Source organism: Papio anubis, chromosome 3 (genome assembly GCF_008728515.1).
Source record: "Papio anubis isolate 15944 chromosome 3, Panubis1.0, whole genome shotgun sequence".
Classification (NCBI taxonomy): Eukaryota; Metazoa; Chordata; class Mammalia; order Primates; family Cercopithecidae; genus Papio; species Papio anubis.
Genome location: NC_044978.1, coordinates 19,311,077 through 19,331,944, shown reverse-complemented (window position 1 = coordinate 19,331,944; position 20,868 = coordinate 19,311,077). Strand labels below are relative to the sequence as shown.

Genomic DNA, 20,868 nt, shown 5'->3' with positions numbered 1-20,868 from the left:
CAGTTTTACATCTACGTAAGGAGATCACTTTTTGGCAGGCTCAGGAACCTCAAGATATTGTGGGAATCTCAAGAAAAGAGGAAGTCTCTGAAATCTGTGGTTACCACAAGAAAAATCTGGTGGTGAGTTCTTGGCTTGGCTTCCTGGGCTCAAGGGGCTTTGAAAAAATCTAATCTAAAATTCCTTATTAAAGGTCTACTTGGTCAATGACTCTTGCTGCACTTATGTAAATAATCAGGCTTAATTTAATGAGATTAGATTCATTTTGTAAACGAGGTCCAAAGGAGGGTGATTGTAGAAATTTTGTTTCCGTGGAAAATTATCATGCACCCTTGTGGGCATTAGATTATAATCCTGTTCATTTGAGTGATTTTTTGCCTCTTTGTAAACTTCATTTTCTCCCTTGTTATCCATGTATACACTGGACTATATCCTGAATTATTCTAGTTTCTTCCATATCTGGTTACAATTCTCCAAACTAATGTTTCCATTTTTTTCCCACTCTCCTGACTTGGCATCACTGATAATTAAAACTTCCCTTTTCCTGAAGCATTACAAGCTGAGGCTAGATGAGTTATCATAAACTACCAAAAAAATCACAGCAGATCATGTACTGACAACCTCCATGCCTGCTGCTGTTTGGGCCACTCAGGCAGTTCACCCAAACACCCAATGCCATCACCAAAGACATCCCAGTTACAAGCCAGGATATTTGTCAGATGACCACTGCTGTCCTCCTTCTACGACCTGAAGAGACTTGGAGCACAGCATTTTAAAATCTTTTTGACTGGCTGCTTTTAGGACTCAAAAGCTGGCATGACTAATAATCTTTGTTTTTATTCTGTTTCCACAGAAATTTTCCTCATTAAATGCCTGAATGCTTGCACCATACAGCAAATATCTTCTGCTATTAGGTCCCAACAGGTGACTCAGCTGGCTGTTAATGAACAGTTTGGTCAAAGGTGAGAAAACAGACTTATATTCTTTGTTTTTCCTTGAACAAGTGCAGGGACTGACAAAGATCCTTTCCTTGATGAAACTCTAAGTAGACTCTTTCAAACTCTCTTCTCAAGGCTTGAGTTTTGGGCTTCTGTGTTCATCTTTGCATCCTTTGTCCAATTTTAGCAAGAACCCTGCTAACTCAGTTTAGCCAGTATTACCTGTCCATGATACTTGATCACCCTAGATACCTGATAGAGTTTTCCTCCACCGTCCCCCAGGTGATGTCTGATCACCCTGGCCTGTCTTCAGTAAGAAGCCTGTTAAGTTGGTTTACCCTGAATACCCCTTACCCTATTGTTTCCTCTTAGTGACTTTTCATCCAATGATGCCCACCCTGGTCCTTGTCTTTACATTCCCACTTCTCCTTATTGTCTGAGAAGATGAGCTCATTCTCTTTCTCTCACTGCAGAGGTCCCTACTTGTATTGCAATAGTCTCCTCAAACAAAGTCAGCCTTGCAGTTCTTTAGCAAGTGTCATTGAATAATTGATTCTTTAACAAAGAACATTAACATTTGATCCAAACAGGACTTTAGAAAATGTTACTGTACTGACATTGTGAAATGCTGGAAAAGGAAATTAATATTAAAATACAAATTGTTTTTAGAAGGGACTTTGCCAACCTTTTGTGTGGCTGATTATATAAATGTCACAGTTGGTTCAGTTGAGTTCCCTGATGGATTTTGTTATTGCCAAGCGTGAGCTTGGAGATGAGTTTGGAAGTAGGGGCTGGTGATATTGAATTAATCTGCATTATACAAAATGAACAAAATGGTAATTCCAGAGGAAATTTTAGCTAAGAAGGACAGCAAAACTTGGAGAAAACCAGTCCCTCGGAAGTAACTTAATGGATGAAAAACTTCGTATCTTAGTTACAATAATGTTACCATTACGCAGTTGTACGTACCTGATGTACCTAACAAGGCTGTATTTGGGATGATTTCCTGGTTAATTAAAAGCAGCGTTTCTAAAGGTAGTCAAGTGGGGGGAAAAAGAAAAAGCAAAAACTCACTTAAAAGAAGATACACAACAGTATTGGCCTGAAACAAGTTGGATCTAGCCATACCCAGGGGGTTCCGTATCTGCAACATTAAAATCTATGTACTCAGTTTTACTTTGAGGGCAAGATCATGAAAATTGATTATTATTATTCTAATGGAAAGTTGTGTTTTATAATTCCCCAGTTGAACCACCACTAAATTATGTGGTAAGAATGAGTGGGTGGGGAAGCACAACTGGACAAACTGCTGTCAGGTCTGCCTACTTCTGCACATAGTTGTAATTTGTTCCAGGATTGAAGAGGAAAACAGCGTTCTTTTCATTCAGATGTACATTTGTTCTACCATTGACTATGCTGTGACTTGGCCCAGAAAGTTGGTCCCTCCTTTGTCATCGTAGATTAGATTTGTATCTATTAAAAATTTTATTGTGCTTACAGAACAGAAAAAAAACTCATAGAATTCACATTCTCAACTTCCCTTCAAGATATTTGTGTGAAATTTACGTTGAATAAGTTTATGTTAATTCCTTTGACTGCAAAGCTTTTGATCTTCTCAATTGGATAAGTGAAGCACTTTACTATATGCTTCCTTTCTATGTAATAAATAAATACTCAGTTGTTGAAATCTACATATGTGGCTTCTTAAATATTCCCATGTGTTCTGTCTTTTCTAATGAATATATAATCATTTATTAGACACCTACTACACGCTGGGCACCGTTTGAGTGTCAATGGCACAACAGAATCATTGTGTCCAAGAGACGATGTAGGAGATGGTAAGAGGTGGAGGGCATTTTCAGTTGGACGCTTGTCTTTTTTCTTGCTTTGTGTGGTATTATATGTCTGCTGGCCAGGCAGAGGGTGCTTAGATATTGTTGGATTACCAAATGAGTGTCCATACATTTGCCCTCATTTTAGGAATTGATTCCTTTCTTACCTCTAATTGATTTTTCATCTATTCCCTTTGCCTATAAACCTCTTGCGATGATGAACTACAGAAAAAGCAGAAGGCCTTAATATGCTATCTAATCTAATATTATATAAAATCTGATCCAACTTTCCCATTATTGTTATTACTGTCTTCTTGCAACACAGGACTTTCCTTATTGAACTGTAATTATTATTATTATTTTTTATCTTGTCCCAGAACACTATGGACTACTTATTAACCTACACCTGTGGTTCCTAAACTATGGCATCACAGTGAATTTTGTAGGAGCATTTCAGAGAATTTCAAAAGACTGAGGGAAACACAATAATGTTTGTCAGACACTGTAAACTATTAGCTCAAGGTAATTCACAATTTCAATGTTAGATTTCACTACATTCCTTTTGATAATGTCATATCTTTGGGAAGCTGAGTTTTCCGAACTTGCTGAATAATTTGGAATCTGGATGAATAATTTCTCTATTTTATCTGATGCTTTTTCTATTTTTTAAAAGTGTTTTTCCTCTTTCACTGTATTTTCCATTTATTTGGAGAACCACATGGAAACAGACTAAATGTGAGTTTGAGGAAGCCCTGAAGCCAGTTTCAAGTGTATGATGATATCTCTGTGGTGGTCAGGTGGACCCGATTTTTTCTATATACCATTTCACAGTGATTATTTTTCTTCCTGTATCTTAGCCACAATTTTTAAAATGGTTTCTTTTTTCTGTTTCACAGTCATTTTCAATAGTAAGTCTCTTGTTACATATGTTATTGTTTGAATACCAGTTGGTAGCTTTTAAAATAAAAAAAGAAAGTAATAACAGTTTATACTTCTGTGTGAAGAAAAGTGCTTTGTTCCTTTATACTTGGTTTGTATTTGAAAATATTAATGAGTCCTCTGCTATCGATGTAAAAAACATATTTAAATCAAAATAATGAAGTGAAGCATATTAAGTTCCCAGATACCAAAGTATGTTTACTGTGTCTGAATATTTACAAACAAATAATTTTACTTGGCAGTAGAAATATAAGCAAGACTGAACTTCATAGTTTAATAATCTTTTTTCTTATTATGAATATTGATTTCTTCAGTTATTATATACACATAATGAGGGTTCTATCTAGTAAGTCTTACCTATTATTTTCTTAAAACAATAATTTCAAAAAAACAACCTCTATCTTTCTTCTTGCTATTTTGGAAAATATAATTGACAACTAAAAGGGTATAATAGACCAAAAGAGCTATGTCCAGTAAAAGCATATTCCTAGAAAACAATATGTGGAAATATAATTTATGACACTATTTAAAAATATATATCAATCTTAGTATAAACTCTGAACTTAGTTTGAAAATATATAAAAATGTGACCACTGAAATTCATAGGTCATATGAATGCCAAGCAAAATGGTCATAGCCAAGCAGAATGATTTTCCCACAGGCATTACTTTCTTTGTTAAAAAATGCTTACATAAAAGAATTTTAAGATTTGGCCGTTTTCTGATTAGAAATATAAATTAGGGAAGCTACACAATAAGTTTGCATTGACTCATAGGTTGAGAAACAACTTTCATAAATTATTGAGATATTTTTCCCACCTCTACTTAGGAATGTTGTAAACTGATTTAGACAGATAACTTTCATATAGCTCCATTGAGAAAGGTAACCTTACAGTCTATCACCTATCCCAGTGTTCAGAGGTTGATGCTAGGCAAGTTAATGAAACATGCACATTTTCCCAACACATTCTTTCATCTCCCCATTTGTGTGTCTCTTTTAGAACCCTTGCACCTTGCCTTTCAGTTTCTTGGTAGTGCTTGAATGGAGGAAAGGAGTCATACGGGGGAGATAGAGCCAAGGGTTGCAAGTCCTGTCTAAATCTCTTACTGTACAAACTTTGCCATATCATCTTTACTCTTTGAGCCTCCTCGATCTTCACCATATAATGATGGTAATAATGTGTACCTTTTAGGATTGAGATAAATGCACACAAAGTCAGTTTTCCCTCAGATGGGCCTTGGGGTGGGTTAAAATTATACCTCCTTTCTTAACTTCCTTTCTGCCCACACCCAAAACTTATTGAAATTGCCAACCCAGTCCATTCCAAGATGGCCAAACAGGAGCTACAGATGGTCTGTAGATTCATCTCATTGGGACTGGTTGGACAGTGGGTGCAGCCCACAGAGGGCGAGCTGAAGCAGGGCAGGGCATTACCTCACCCGGGAAGCACAAGGGGTGAGGGGATTTCCCTTTCCTAGCCAAGGGAAGCCATGACAGATGGTAGCTGGAAAATTGGGACACTCTCACCCAAATACTGCACTTTTCCAATGGCCTTAGCAAATGGCACACCAGGAGATTATATCCTGCACCGGGCTGGGTGGGTCCCATGCCCATGGAGCCTTGCTCACTGCTAGTGCAGCAGTCTGAGATCGAACTGCGAGGTGGCAGCCTGGTAGGCAGAGGGGCATCCGCCATTGCTGAGGCTTGAGTAGGTAAACAAAGCAGCCAGGAAGCTTGAACTGGATGGAGCCCACTGCAGCTCAACAGTGCCTGCTGCCTCTGTAGACTGCACCTCTGGTGGCAGGGTATAGCTGAACAAAAGGCAGCAGAAAACTTCTGCAGACTTAAATGTAACTGTCTGACAGCTCTGAAGAGAGCAGTGGTTCTCATAGCATGGTGTTTGAGCTCTGAGAACGGACAAACTGTGTCCTCAAGTTAGTCCCTGATCCCTGTGTAGCCTAACTGGGAGAAACCTCCCAGTAGGGGCCAACTGATGCCTCATACAGGCAGGTGCCTCTCTGGGATGAAACTTCCAGAGGAAGGATCAGGCAGCAATATTTGCACTTCTGCAGCCTCCACTGGTGATACCCAGCAAACAGGGTCTGGAGTGGACCTCCAGCAAACTCCAACAACCTGCAGCTGAGGGACCTCACTGTTAAAAGAAAACCAACAAAGAGAAAGGAATAGCATCAACATCAACAAAAAAGACATCTACGCCAAAACCCCATCTGTAGGTCACCATCACCAAAGACCAAAGGTAGATAAAACCACAAAGATGGGGAGAAACCAGAGCAGAAAAGCTGAAAATTCTAAAAACCAGAGCAACTCTTCTCCAGAGAATTGCAGCTCCTCACCAACAGCGGAACAAAGCTGGACAGAGAATGACTTTGACGAGTTGACAGAAGTAGTCTTCAGAAGGTCGATAATAACAAACTTCTCTGAGCTAAAGGAGGATGTTTGAACCCATTGCAAGGAAGCTAAAAACCTTGAAAAAAAATTAGACAAATGGTTAACTAGAATAAACAGTGTAGAGCAGACCTTAAATGACCTGATGGAGCTGAAAACCATGGCATGAGAACTAGGTGATGCATACACAAGCTTTAGTAGTCAATTTGATCAAGTGGAAGAAAGAAGAACAAATTAATGAAATAAACTGAGAAAACAGGGTTAGAGAAAAAAGAGTAAAAAGATATGAACAAAGCCTCCAAGAAACTTGGGACTATGAGAAAAGACCAGATCTACATCTGATTTGTGTACCTGAAAGTGACAGGGAGAATGGAACCAAGTTGGAAAAGACTCTTCAGGATATTATCCAGGAGAACTTCCCCAAACTAGCAAGGCAGGCCAACATTCAAATTCAGGAAATATAGAGAACACCACAAAGATACCCCTGGAGAAGAGCAACCCCAAGACACATAATTGTCAGATTCACCAAGGTTGAAATGAAGGAAAAAATGTTAAGGGCAGTCAGAGAGAAAGGTCGAGTTACCCACAAAGGGAAGCCCATCAGACCAACAGCCAATCTCTCAGCAGAAACTCTACAAGTCAGAAGAGAGTGGGGGCCAATATTCAACATTCTTAAAGCAAAGAATTTTCAACCCAGAATTTCGTATCCAGCCAAACTAAGCTTCATAAGTGAAGGAGAAATAAAATCCTTTACAGACAAGTAAATGCTGAGATATTTTGTCACCACCAGGCCTGCTTTACAAGAGCTCCTGGAGGAAGCACTAAACATGGAAAGGAACAACCAGTACTAGCCAGTGCAAAAACATGCCAAATTGCAAAGACCATCAATGTTAGGAGGAAACTGCATCAACTAATGGGCAAAATAACCAGCTAACATCATAATGACAGGATCAAATTCACACATAACAATATTAACCTAAAATGTAAATGGGTTAAATGCCCCAATTAAACGACACTGACTGGCAAATTGGATAAAGAGTCAAGACCCATCAGTTTGTTGTATTCAGGAGACCCATCTCATGTGCAGAGACACATATAGGCTCAAAATAAAGGGATAGTGGAAGATCTACCAAGCAAATGGAAAGCAAAAAACAAAACAAAACAAAAAGCAGGGATTGCAATCCTAGTCTCTCATAAAACAGATTTTAAACCAACAAATATCAAAAGAGACAAAGATGGTCATTACATAATGGTGAAGGAATCAATTCATCAAGAAGAGCTAACTCTCATATATCTATATATATATACACCCAATACAGGAACACCCAGATTCATAAAACAAGTCCTTAGAGACCTACAAAGAGACTTAGACCCCCACACAATAATAATGGGAGACTTTAAAACCCCACTGTCAATATTAGACAGATAACAAGACAAAAGGTTAACAAGGATATCCAGGACTTGAACTCAGCTCTGCGCCCAGCAGACCTAATTGACATCTAAAGAATTCTCCACCCCAAATCAACAGAATATACATTCTTCTCAGCACCACATCAACACTTATTCCAAAATTGACCACATAGTTGGAAGTAAAGCACTGCTCAGCAAATGTAAAAGAACAGATTCAGAACAAACTGTCTCTCAGAACACAATGCAATCGCATTAGAACTCAGGATTAAGAAACTCACTCAAAACCAGACAACTACATGGAAACTGAACAATGTGCTCCTGAATGACTACTGGGTTAATAACAAAATGAAGGCAGAAATAAAGATGTTCTTTGAAACCAATGAGAACAAAGACATAATGTACCAGAATCTCTGGGACACATTTAAAGCAGTGTGTAGAGGGAAATTTAAGCACTAAATGCTCACAAGAGAAAGCAGGAAAGATCTAAAATCGACACCCTAATATCACAATTAAAAGAAGTAGAGAAGCAAGAGCAACCAAAAGCTAGCAGAGGACAAGAAATAACTAAGATCAGAGCAGAACTGAAGGAGATAGAGACACAAGAAAATCCTTCAAAAAATCAATGAATCCAGGAGCTGGTTTTTCAAAAAGATCAACAAAATTGATAGATCACTAGCAAGACTAATAAAGAAGAAAAGAGAGAAGAATCAAATAGATGCAATAAAAATGATAAAGGGGATATCACCACCAATCCCACAGAAATGCAAACTACCATCAGAGAATACTATAAACACCTCTACCCAAATAAACTAGAAAATCTAGAAGAAAAGGGCAAATTCCTGGACACATACATCCTCCCAAGAGTAAATCAGGAAGTTGAATTTCTGAGTAGACCAATAACAGGCTCTGAAATTGAGGCAATAATTAGTAGCCTGCCAACCAAAAAAAGTCCAGGACCAGACGGATTCACAGTCAAATTCTACCAGAGGTACAAAGAGGAACTGGTACCATTTCTTCTGAAACTATTCCAATCAACAGAAAAAGAGGGAATCCTCTCTAAATCATTTTATGAGACCAGCATCATCCTGATACCAAAGCCTGGCAGAGACACAACAAAAAAGAGAATTTTAGACCAATATCCCTGATGAACATCAATGTGAAAATCCTCAATAAAATACTGACAAACCGAATCCAGAAGCACATCAAAAAGCTTATCCACCAAGATCAAGTTGGCTTCATCCCTGGGATGCAAGGCTGGTTCAACATACACAAATCAATAAACGTAATCCATGACATAAACAAAACCAATGACAAAAATCACATGATTACCTCAATAGATGCTGAAAACACCTTCTACAAATTTCAACAGCCCTTCATGCTAAAAACTCTCAATAAACTAGGTATTGATGGAACATATCTCAAAATAATAAGAGCTATTTATGACAAACTCGCAGCCAATATCATACTGAATGGGCAAATACTGGAAGCATTCCTTTCAAAAACTGGCAAAAGACAGGGATGCCCTCTCTCACCACTCCTATTCAACATAGTGTTGGAAGTTCTGGCCAGGGCAATCAGGCAAGAGAAAGAAATAAAGGATATTCAATTAGGAAAAGAGGAAATCAAATTGTCCCTGTTTGCAGATAACAGGATTGTATATTTAGAAAACCCCATCATCTCAGCCCCAAATCTCCTTAAGCTGATAAGCAACTTCAGCAAAGGATACAAAATCAATGTGCAAAAATCACAAGCATTCCTATACACCAATAACAGACAGAGAGCCAAATCATGAGTGAACTCCCATTCACAATTGCTACAAAGATAATAAAATACCTAGGACTCCAACTTACAAAGGATGTGAAGAACCTCTTCAAAAATAACTACAAATCACTGCTCAACCAAATAAGAGGACACAAACAAATGGAAGAACATTCCATGCTCATGGATAGGAAGAATCAATATTGTGAAAGTGGCCATACTTCCCAAAGTAATTTATAGATTCAATGCCATCCCCATCAAGTTACTAATGACTTTCTTCACAGAACTGGAAAAAACTAAAGTTCATCTGGAACCAAAAAAGAGCCTGCATTGCCAAGACAATCCTGAGCAAGAAGAACAAAGCTGGAGACATCACACTACCTGACTTCAAACTATACTACAAGGCTACAGTAACCAAAACAGCATGGTTCTGGTAGCAAAACAGAGATATGGACCAATGGAACAGAACAGAGGCCTCAGAAATAACACCACACATCTACAACCATCTGATCTCTGACAAACCTGACAAAAATAAGAAGTGGGGGAAGGATTCCCTATTTAATAAATGGTGCTGGGAAAACTGGCTAGCGATATGTAGAAAGCTGAAACTGGATCCTTTCCTTACACCTTATACAAAAATTAATTCAAGATGGATTAAAGACTTAAATGTCAGACCTAAAATCATAAAAACCCTAGAAGAAAACCTAGGCAATACCATTCAGGTCATAAGCATGGGCAAGGACTCCATGACTAAAACACCAAAAAGCAATGGCAACAAAAGCCAAAATTGACAAATGGATCTAATTAAACTAAAGAGCTTCTGCACAGCAAAAGAAACTACCATCAGAGTGAACAGGCAACCTACAGAATGGGAGAACATTTTTGCAATCTACTCATCTGACAAAGGGCTAATATCCAGAACCTACAAAGAACTCAAACAAATTTACAAGACAAAACAAACCACCACATCAGACAGTGGGCAAAGGATATGAACAGACACTTCTCAAAAGAAGACATTTATTCAGCCAACAGACACATGAAAAAATGCTCATCGTCACTGGTCATCAGAGAAATGCAAATCAAAACCACAATGAGATACCATCTCACACCAGTTAGAATGGCAATCATTAAAAAGTCAGGAAACAACAGGTGCTGGAGAGGATGTGGAAAAATAGGAACACTTTTACACTATCGGTGGGACTGTAAACTAGTTCAACCATTGTGGAAGACAGTGTGGCAATTCCTCGAGGATCTAGAACTAGAAATACCATTTGACCCAGCCATCCCATTACTGGGTACCCAAATGATTATAAATCATGCTACTATAAAGAAACATGCACACATGTGTTTATTGCGGCACTATTCACAACAGCAAAGACTTGGAACCAACCCAATTGTTCATCAGATTGGATTAAGAAAATGTAACATATACATCATGGAATACTATGCAGCCATAAAAAAGATGAGTTCATGTCCTTTGCAGGGACACGAATGAAGCTGGAAACCATCATTCTGAGCAAACTATCACAAGGACTGAAAACCAATCACCACATGTTCTCACTCATAGGTGGGAATTGAACAATGAGAACACTTGGACACAGGGTAGGGAAGATCACACACTGGGGCCTGTCTTGGTGTGGGGGGAGCGAGGGTGGGATAGCATTAGGAGAAATACCAAATGTAAATGATGAGTTAATGGGTGCAGCAAACCAACATGGCACATGTATACCTATGTAACAAACCTGCACGTTGTGCACATGTACCCTAGAACTTAAAGTATAATAATAATAATAAAAAAGAAATTGCCAACCCTACTCAACAGCTGTTAGAAAAAAATTATCTGTCCTAATTTTTTTGCCTTTATATGTGTAGGAATGATCAGTACTTAAGAACAAATGTGTATCTCCAGGCTGGAGATCTCCATTTGGATATATGGTAATTTCCTTAAACTTAACATGTCCAGACTGAACTTCTGATCCTCCCTCCCCATCCAAACCCATATCAATATCACAAGTACCCAATTAATATCTCTTGGACAGCAACTCTACCCTTCTGGTCACTATGTAAAAACATTGGAGTATCTTGTTGACACTTATTTCTCTCCCACCCGACTTCCAATTATCAGGAAATCTTGTTGTCTGAAACTTTAAAATATATTTCAAATCTCATTCTTTATTACTACTTGTAACAACTATCATCTTGTAAATTTTTTCGTTTTTTGGCTGGATTAGGTAATAAACATCCCAGTCACATCTCCTGATTTAACTTTCTTCCATCTGTTACTGCTTTTCAAGATAGATGTCCGGGCGATCTTTTCAAAATATTGGTTCACGGTCTCTTGTAAGGCAGGCCTGAGTGACAAAAGGCTCTGGCATTTTGCTTATCTGTAAAAGGATTTTATTTTACTCCTTCCTTATGAAACTTAGTTTGGCTGGATATGGGACCCCAAAATTCTTTCTTTAAGAATGTTTGAATGTTATTTACTCTCTTCTGGCTTGGAAGTTTCTGCCCGAGAGAGATGCTGCTGTGTGAGGTCGATGGGCTTCCTTTGTGGGTAGCCGACCTTTCTCTCCTGACCTGAAGGAAGTACTAAACATGGAAAGGAACAACCCGGTACCAGCCATCTCAAAAACATATGCCAAAATGCCAAAGACCATCGAGGCTAGGAAGAAACTGCATCAACTAATGAGCAAAATAACCAGTTAATATCATAATGGCAGGATCAAGTTCACATAACAATCTTAACCTTAAATGTAAATGGACTAAATGCTCTAATTAGAGAGACACAGACTGGCAAACTGGATAAAGAGTCAAGACCCATCAGTCTGCTGTATTCAGGGGCCATCTCACACAGAGAGAGACATACATAGGCTCAAAATAAAGGGATGGAGGAAAGATTTACCAAGCAAATGGAGAACAAAAAAAGCGGAGGTTGCAATATAGTCTCTGATAAAACAGACTTTAAACCATCAAAAATCAAAAGAGACAAAGGCCATTACATAATGGTCAAGGGATCAATTCAACAGGAAGAGCTAACTATCCTAAATATATATGCACCCAATACAGGGCACCCAGATTCCTTAAGCAGAGTCCTTAGAGACTTACAAGAGACTTAGACTCCCATACAATAATAATGGGAGACTTCAACCTCCACTGTCAACATTAGACAGATCAGCGAGACAGAAAGTTAACAAGGATATGTCAGGAATTGAACTGTCACACATCTACGTAAGCAGACCCTAATAGACATCTATAGAACTCTCCACCCCAAATCAACAGAATACATTCTTCTCAGCACCACATCGTACTTATTCCAAAATTGACCACGTGGTGGAAGTAAAGCACTCCTCAGCAAATGTACAAGAACAGAGTATACAAGCCCCTGTCTCTCAGACCACGGTACAATCAAGCTAGAACTCAGGACTAAGAAACTCAATCAAAAGAGCAACTCAACTACATGGAAACTGAACAACCTGCTCCTGAATGACTGCGTTTTATAGCAAGAAATGAAACAGAAATAAAGATGTTCTTTGAAACCAATGAGAACAAGATACAACATACCAGAATCTCTGGGACATTTAAAAGCAGTGTGTAAGAAGTATAGCTTTTAAATGCCCACAAGAAGAAGCAGGAAAGATCTAAAATTGAACACTCTAACATTGCAATTAAAAGAATTAAACAGAAACAAACACATTCAAGAAAGCTAGCAGAAGGCTAGAAATAACTAAGATCAGGAGCAGAACTGAAGGAGATAGACACAAAAACCACTCCAAAATCAATAGATCAGGAGTTGGTTTTTGAAAAGATCAACAAAATTGATGACAGACCACTAGCAAGACTAATAAAAAGAAAAAAGAAGAATCAAATCGACACAATTAAAATGATAAAGGGATATCACCACCCATTTACAAATACAAACTACCATCAGAGAATACTATAAACACTATCACATAAAATAAACTGGAAAATCTAGAAGAAATGGATATTTCCTGGACACTTACCTCTTCCAAGACTAAACCAGGAAGAAGTTGAATCCCTGAATATATATATGAATGACCACAGGAAACCGAGGTGAGACAACATTCATCAGCCTACCGTCCAGGACCAGATGGATTCTGGCTGAATTCACCAGAGGTACAAGGGAGGAGTTGGTACCCATTCCTTCTGAAACTATTCCAATCAATAGAAGAGTCCTCCCTAACTCATTTTATGAGGCCAACATCATCCTGATACCAAAGCCTGGCAGAGATACTACAACAAAAAAGAGAATTTTAGACCAATATCCCTGGTGAACATCAGTCTTAAAAATCCTCAAGCCAAAATACTGGCAAACCCAGTTCAACAACACATCAAAAAGCTTGCATCCACCACCTTGATCCAAGTGGGCTTCATCCCACAAGGACAGGCTGGTTCAACATTAGCAAATCAATAAACATAATCCAGCATATAAACAGAACCAAGAGCAAGAACCACATGGTTATCTCGTAGTCACGAAAAGGCTTTTGACAAAATTCAACAGCCCTTCATGCTAAAAGCAGCTCAATAAATTTAAATTTATTGATGGGCGATACCTCAAAATAATAAGAGCTATTTATGACAAACCCACAGCCAATATCCTTTGAATGGGCAAAAACTGGAAAAATTCCCTTTGAACACTGGCACAAGACAGGGATGCCCTCTCACCTCCTATTCAACATAATTTGGAAGTTCTGAAAATGGGGCAATTAGGCAGAGAAAGAAATCAGAGGGTATTCAGTTAGGGAAAGAAGAAGTCAAATTCCCTGTTTGCAGATGACATGATTGTATATTTAGAAAACCCATTATCTCAGCCCAAATCTCCTTAAGCTGACCGGCAGCTTTCAACCAAAGTCTCAGGATACAAAATTAATGTGCAAAAAATCACAAGCATTCTTATATACACCAGTAACAGACAAACAGAGCCAGAGTAGCAGACAGACTTCCATTCTGGTGCTTCAAAGTCAAATACCTGAGTCCAACTTACAAGGGATGTAAAGGGACCTCTTCAAAGGAGAGCTACAAACCACTGCTCACTGAAATAAAGGACACAAACAAATGGAAGAGAACATGCATGCTCATGGATGGGAAGAATCAATATCGTGAAAATGGCCATACTGCCCAAGGTAATTTATAGATTCAATGCCATTACATCCAAGCTACCAATGAGTTTCTTCTGGGGTGGAAAAAACTGCTTTAAAGTTCATATGGAACCAAAAGGCCCGCATCTCCAGACAATCCTAAGTCAAAGAACAAAGCTGGAGGCATCAGCTGCTGACTTCAAACTATACTACAAGGCTACAGTAGCAAAACAGCATGGTACTGGTGCAAAACAGAGATATAGACCAATGGAATAGACAGTCTATAGAGAAATAATACCACACATCTACAGCCATCTGATCTTTGACAAACCTGAAGAGAAACAAGAAATGGGGAAAGGATTCCCTATTTAATAAATAGTGCTGGGAAAATTGGCTAGCCATAAGTAGAAAGCTGAAACTGGATCCTTTTGCCTCCTTATACGAAAATTAATTCAAGATGGATTAGAGACTTAATGTTAGACCTAATACCATAAAATCCTAGAGGAAACCTAGGTAGTACATTCAGGACATAGGCATGGGCAAAAGACTTCATAATCTAAAACACCAAAAGCAATGGCAGCAAAAGCCAAAATTGACAAATGGGATCTCATTAAACTAAGAGCTTCTGCACAGCAAAAGAAACTACCATCAGAGTGAACAGGCAACCTACAGAATGGGAAAATTTTTGCAATCTACTCATCTGACAAAGGGCTAATATCCAGAACCTACAAAGAACTCAAAAACAAATTTACAAGAAAAAAACAAACAACCCCATCAAAAATTGGGCAAAGGATATGAATAGACATTTTCTCAAAGAAGACATTCCTTACGAAAGCCAACAAGCCGCTGAAAAATGCTCGTCATCACTGGCCATCAGAGAAATGCAAATCAAAACCACAATGAGATGCCATCTCACACCAGTTAGAATGGCGATCATTCAAAAAGTCAGGAAACAACAGGTGCTGGAAGGATGTGGAGAAATGGAACACTTTTACACTTTCTGTTGGTGGGATTGTAAACTAGTTCCAACCATTATGGAAAACAGTATGCTTGATTCTCAAGGTCCTAGAACTAGATGGCACCATATAGCCAAACCATCCCATTACTGGGTATATACCCAAAGGATTATAAATTATGCTGCTCTAAAGACACACTTTTTACATTACATGTTTTATTGCAGCACTATTCTAATAGCAAAGACTTGGAATCAACCCAAATGTCCATCAGTGACAGATTGGATTAAGAAAATGTAGCACACACCATGGAATACTATGCAGCCATCAAAAGGATGAGTTTGTGTGGCTTTGTAGGGACATGGATGCAACTGAAACCATCATTCTTAGCAAACTATCTGCAAGAACAGAAAACCAAACACCGCATGTTCTCACTCACCAGGTGGGAACTGAACAATGAGATCACTTGGCGGACTCGGAAGGGAGCATCACACACTGGGGGGCCTATCATGGGGAGGGAGGGAGGGATTGCATTGGGAGTTATACCTGATGTAAATGACAGTTGATGGGTGCAGCACACCAACAAGGCACAAGTATACATATGTAGTAAACCTGCGTTATGCACATGTACCTACAACACAGTATAATAATAATAAATAAATTAAAAAAAAAAAAAAAAAAAAAAAATATTGGTTCACATAACTCAAAACCCTGTAGGGACTCCCTGCTTCACTGAGGGTAAAAACCAATATTCTGACCATGCTCTGAAAGGATCTACATGATCAAAATCTTGACCTCTATTCCAACCTGGTCTGATCTCCCTCACATTTTCCAGCTGGGTACCTGCTTTCTTGCTGCTTTTGTAACACATTAGGTTGTGAAGCGTCCTCTGTCCTCAGGTTCTTCACTCTGTCTGCTACTTCTATCTGGAACCCCTTACCCACTCCTCCTTCCCTCTAAAACCCCTTGGCTAGCTTTCTTACCTCTTTCCTCAAATCTTTGTCCTCTCAGCTGTACTACCTTGAACCTGACATTTAAGACTGTGGTCTGTCCCCATCCCACTACTCTAAATCCTCCTTATCCTGCTGTACCCTTTTCTGAATGCACATATCATCTTTTCAAATTTTATATAACTTCTTTATTATTTACCATATTTTTCTTATTTCCTCTTTCTATCAGAAAGCTATAGTTATATGATGATGGAATTTTTGTTAATGTATCCCAAATACTTTGTTTGGTATCTAGTAAATAGACAATAAATATTTGTGAAATGCATGGATGACACATGTATTATTCTGTTCTCATGCTGCTATAAAGAGCTGCCTGAGACTGGGTAATTGATAAAGGAAAGAGGTTTAATTGACTGACATTCCACATGGCTGGGAAGGCCTCAGGAAACTTACAATCATAGTGGAAGGGGAAGCAAACATCCTTCTTCACATGCCAGCAGGAAGGAGAAGTGCTGAGCAAAGGGGGAAAGCCACCTATAAAACCATCAGATCTTGTGAAAACTCACTCACTATCATGAGAACATAATGGGGGAACCCACCCCCATGATTCGGTTATCTCCACCTGGTCCCACCCTTGACATGTGGGGATTATTATGATTCAAGGTGAGATTTGGGTGGAGATGCCTAGCCAAACCTTATCAACTTATTAAGCCTTCTTGAGGTATTTGTTTGTTTAAAAAGTTTCTTACTGATCTATAGGAATCAGTCTTCAATAACAAACTTTCATGTGGTGTGGCAGATTTCTGGGAGATATCCTGAGGCTTTTCCACTACTCCTCCTATTAAACAATTTGCATTTCTGAAACTTCAGAATTAAAATTTGGGTCAAAAATATATATCGGCAAAACTATTAGTAAGTTTAATGTATATATTATGTTATAAAATATATATACAAACATGAGAAACTGTTTTAATAAATTATTGGGGGATGTGATTATTAGTAACAGCTCCCAAAAGACATTACAGCTTTGTGGTTAAGATCACAGGCTCTGTATTTCAGTTAAATCTTAATTATACTACTTCCTAGTATAAACTTGGATGAGTTATTGGAACTCTCTCTGCCTCTGTAAAAACTGGACTTTTCTACAGTTGCGTACCACAGTAAGTTTATGATAGCTACAGGGGAGAAACATAATGGGTTGTATACTTATTATCTGCAAAATAATATATTCAGATTGTGTGTGGAGGTTTTTATTTTGGGGATATTAAAAGTTCTTAAGTCAGACACTGAATTGTATATTAGGTGAGTCTTCAGTTATCATATTTATTTAAATTCACAAATAAACATTTTATATATTTATGGTATACAACATGATGCTTTAAAATAGGTATACACACACTGTGGAATGGCTAAGTCAGGCTAAATAATGTATGCATTACTCCACATACTTATTTTTTGTGGCAAAAACACTTAAAATCAATTCTATTAGCAATTTCCAAGTATATAATACATTGCTATTAACTATAGTTCAAATGTTGTATGATACATCTCTTGAACTTATTCCTCCTGTCTAACTGAAATTTCGAATACTTTGATCAGCATCAAAGGATACAATCAGCCCACCCCAGTCCCTGGTAACTATGATATTGTACTCTCTGCTACTGTGACTTTGACTTCTTAGGCTACACAAATAAGTGAGATCATGCATTTTCTGTGTTTTTCTGTGTCTGACTTATTTAATGTAGCATGATGTCTTCCAGGCTTATCATCATTATTGCAAATGACAGGATTTCCTTCTTTTTAAAGGAGGACTAGTATCCCATTGTGTATTTATACCACATTTTCTTTATTTGTTCATCTGTTTCGGGCACTTAGCTTGATTCCATATCTTGGCTGTTGTGAACAGTGATGCGGAAAACATGGGAGTGCCAATAATTCTTCAACATACTGATTTCATTTCCTTTGGATATATACCCAGTAGTGGGATTGCTGGATTATGTGGTAGTGATCATGTTTTAGACTGGATAATAGTAGTTTATATCTCCTCAGGTTGTTGTAAGAAATAAAATAATGCTTATAAAGTACTCAGATCAGCACATGGTACCTAGTTTAAGTGTTCAGTATTTATTGAACAAAAAGAAAGAAAAGAATGCAAAACAAAATAGAGCATACAAACAAGTTATTTAATCAAACATAGCACTTTATTGAAAAATATGTCAACTATTTTGTTCTTGTACTAAAATATATTTTGATAATATATGTATCACTTTATTCTTTAAGATTTAAATCCATCATATTTGCTATGCAAAGAAAGAGCTAAATATAACTATGTTGGTTCCTCCATTGACATATATGTGTAGACGTACAAAAGACATATATGTCTTTTTGTTACAACAAAGACAATATTTGTTGTTGGCAAGCTACACAGAAATGCATGATGAAGGCAGAAAGAAAATATCAAGGAAACAAGTCATATCCTTTTAAGGATAAAGCTGTTCTTGTGAACACTAACACCCAATACCACAGGATAGCCAATTAACCTGTTTCAAGAAGAGTTCCCATTGTATATTTCACTCTTAAAAGTGTAGTGGTCTTCCTATCTTTAACCTCATGCTTCCTTTCATGTTTCTTTGGTTTTTCAAATTCTCTGTGTATCCTCCCAGAAAAAACAAAATAAACACAAAAAAATAAATGAGGAAAAGAAACCCAGACACAACATTTAAGGTTAAAGAGTAAATTGTACAAAGGAATTGAAGAATTCAAGAGAGATCTTAACTCACTTCCTCAAAGGATTGTAAGTTTTATTTGAAGTCATCCTATGCATTAAAATATCCAAGATTTTTATTACAGTGAATAAGGGAAGAGAAAGGAGGAAGAAGATACTATATTTAATTCTTTTCATTGTGGTTAACATTATTGTGGTAGATGTTAGCGGTTGTAAATGGGATGAAACTTACGGAGGGCTGCTGAGTTGCAGGTCAAATTTCATCTCTTGATTTATGAGGTCCTTATTTTGCTTACTTTGTAATCATTACGTATAATTCATCAAGCTCTACGTGAATAATTTGTATGCTTTTCTTTATATCTAGTATATTTTAATTAAAAGTTCATATGCAAATAAAAAATTAAAGAGAGCTCCAAATGTATTAAAAAGAGCAAATAATTAAATTTCATCCTGGGCTGTACTGCAGTTGGTTACTGCAGTTAGCTGTTATAGCTATAGGGGAGAAACATAATACTTCCTTTTACCTGGAGATGTAAAATAACTAAATTTGTGTGTGGGAGTTTACCTTTTTGGACTACATGTTCTGTGTGACCAATAAATTGTGTAGTAGGTGAGTCTTCAATGATCGTATTTTAAAGACACATTGCTCAAATTTACATTGTTCTTACTTGATCCTCTACAAAAGTAAGAACCATCATACCATTAAATCTTAACTCATTTGACATCATGCTGCAGGAAGATAAGGTATTAAAGTGTGGGTATATTTCTTTCTGTTGATTTAACATTATAAGGCATAGATACTGTGATATCCAAGACAATAAATAGTAAACGTATTCATTATTATCTATTTTTAAAATGTCAGTTATCTTAGAAGTTATTTATTTTCCAATGTTGTGGATATTGAAGTTAATTTCTCTGATTAATGTCAAAAATCGTCTGCTGTAGGGAAGAAGGGCTGATATCCTTTAACTTTTTGAAAGATTGTAGGTAAAGGTTTCTTTGGAAACCTAGGAACCACACAGAAGGGGACTTGAATTATACTAAAAATCAAACTCCTTTTTCAGGAAGATCAAGGGACCATAAAAGAGCTTTGCCCAGCCTGGAACACCCCTTTCCTTAGTCCTTATCTGTCTCAATTCTTTCTTGAATGTCTATTGGTATTCACCTTCTCCAGAAAGTTTTTTGGATTGCCTGGCTAACTCAGATCTACATTTCTATAGTTCAAACCCCTAGCACTACAGTTTATAAACAAAAACATCACAAAGGTTGGTTTGCTTGTCCTCAGCATATAGTTAATAGGTGTTTGGTGAATGAAAAAGTTGTCAGTTGGGGCTATTGACCTTCAGAGGGGGACCTGTTATACCTGCTTGCTAATAGTCAGAAACTGTCTAGCGGTAGTAGACATTCTCAATGCCTATTAATTATTTTAATTATTTAAGAGTACCAAGAAAGAAGAGATAAAAGAAAGAAAAAAGAAAGGGAAAGGGAAAGGAAAGGAAAGGAGAGGAAAAGAAAGAAAATTTAGTTGAGTAGGGTTGACAAGTCTCTAAAAGCAGGTCATGGTGCAAATTCTTGTGTGCCTGACACAGAAAAAATAAGTAGCTTACTATTGACCAATGGTAATTTCATTCTTAAATTAAGACATAGGCAATGAAACGTAGACCACGACCATATTTTCTCTCTTTGAGTTCTACATGCATGAAATGAATCTTTGAGAGACATTCCACCGGGCCAAAGTCTAGGCTGAAAGATCTTTTAAAAGGTATAAAAATGAGAACTATTTTAATTTTTTAAAAATTAAGAATAGGCTGCAAGAAGTTATAGCAGAGAAAAGGTAAAGAATTATATCCTAAAGTATGAA

At 37.5% G+C, this 20,868-nt stretch overlaps 1 long non-coding RNA gene across 6 annotated transcripts in view; it reads left to right on the top strand.

The window, feature by feature from the left end:
- Nucleotides 1-20,868, top strand: part of LOC101025015 — a 96,561-nt gene that overhangs the window by 61,956 nt on the left and 13,737 nt on the right. For all 6 annotated transcript variants that reach the window (XR_004182611.1, XR_004182612.1, XR_004182609.1 and 3 more), the window contains one exon: nt 854-962. This is a non-coding gene — a long non-coding RNA (uncharacterized LOC101025015). The remainder of the gene's footprint in view (nt 1-853; nt 963-20,868) is intronic.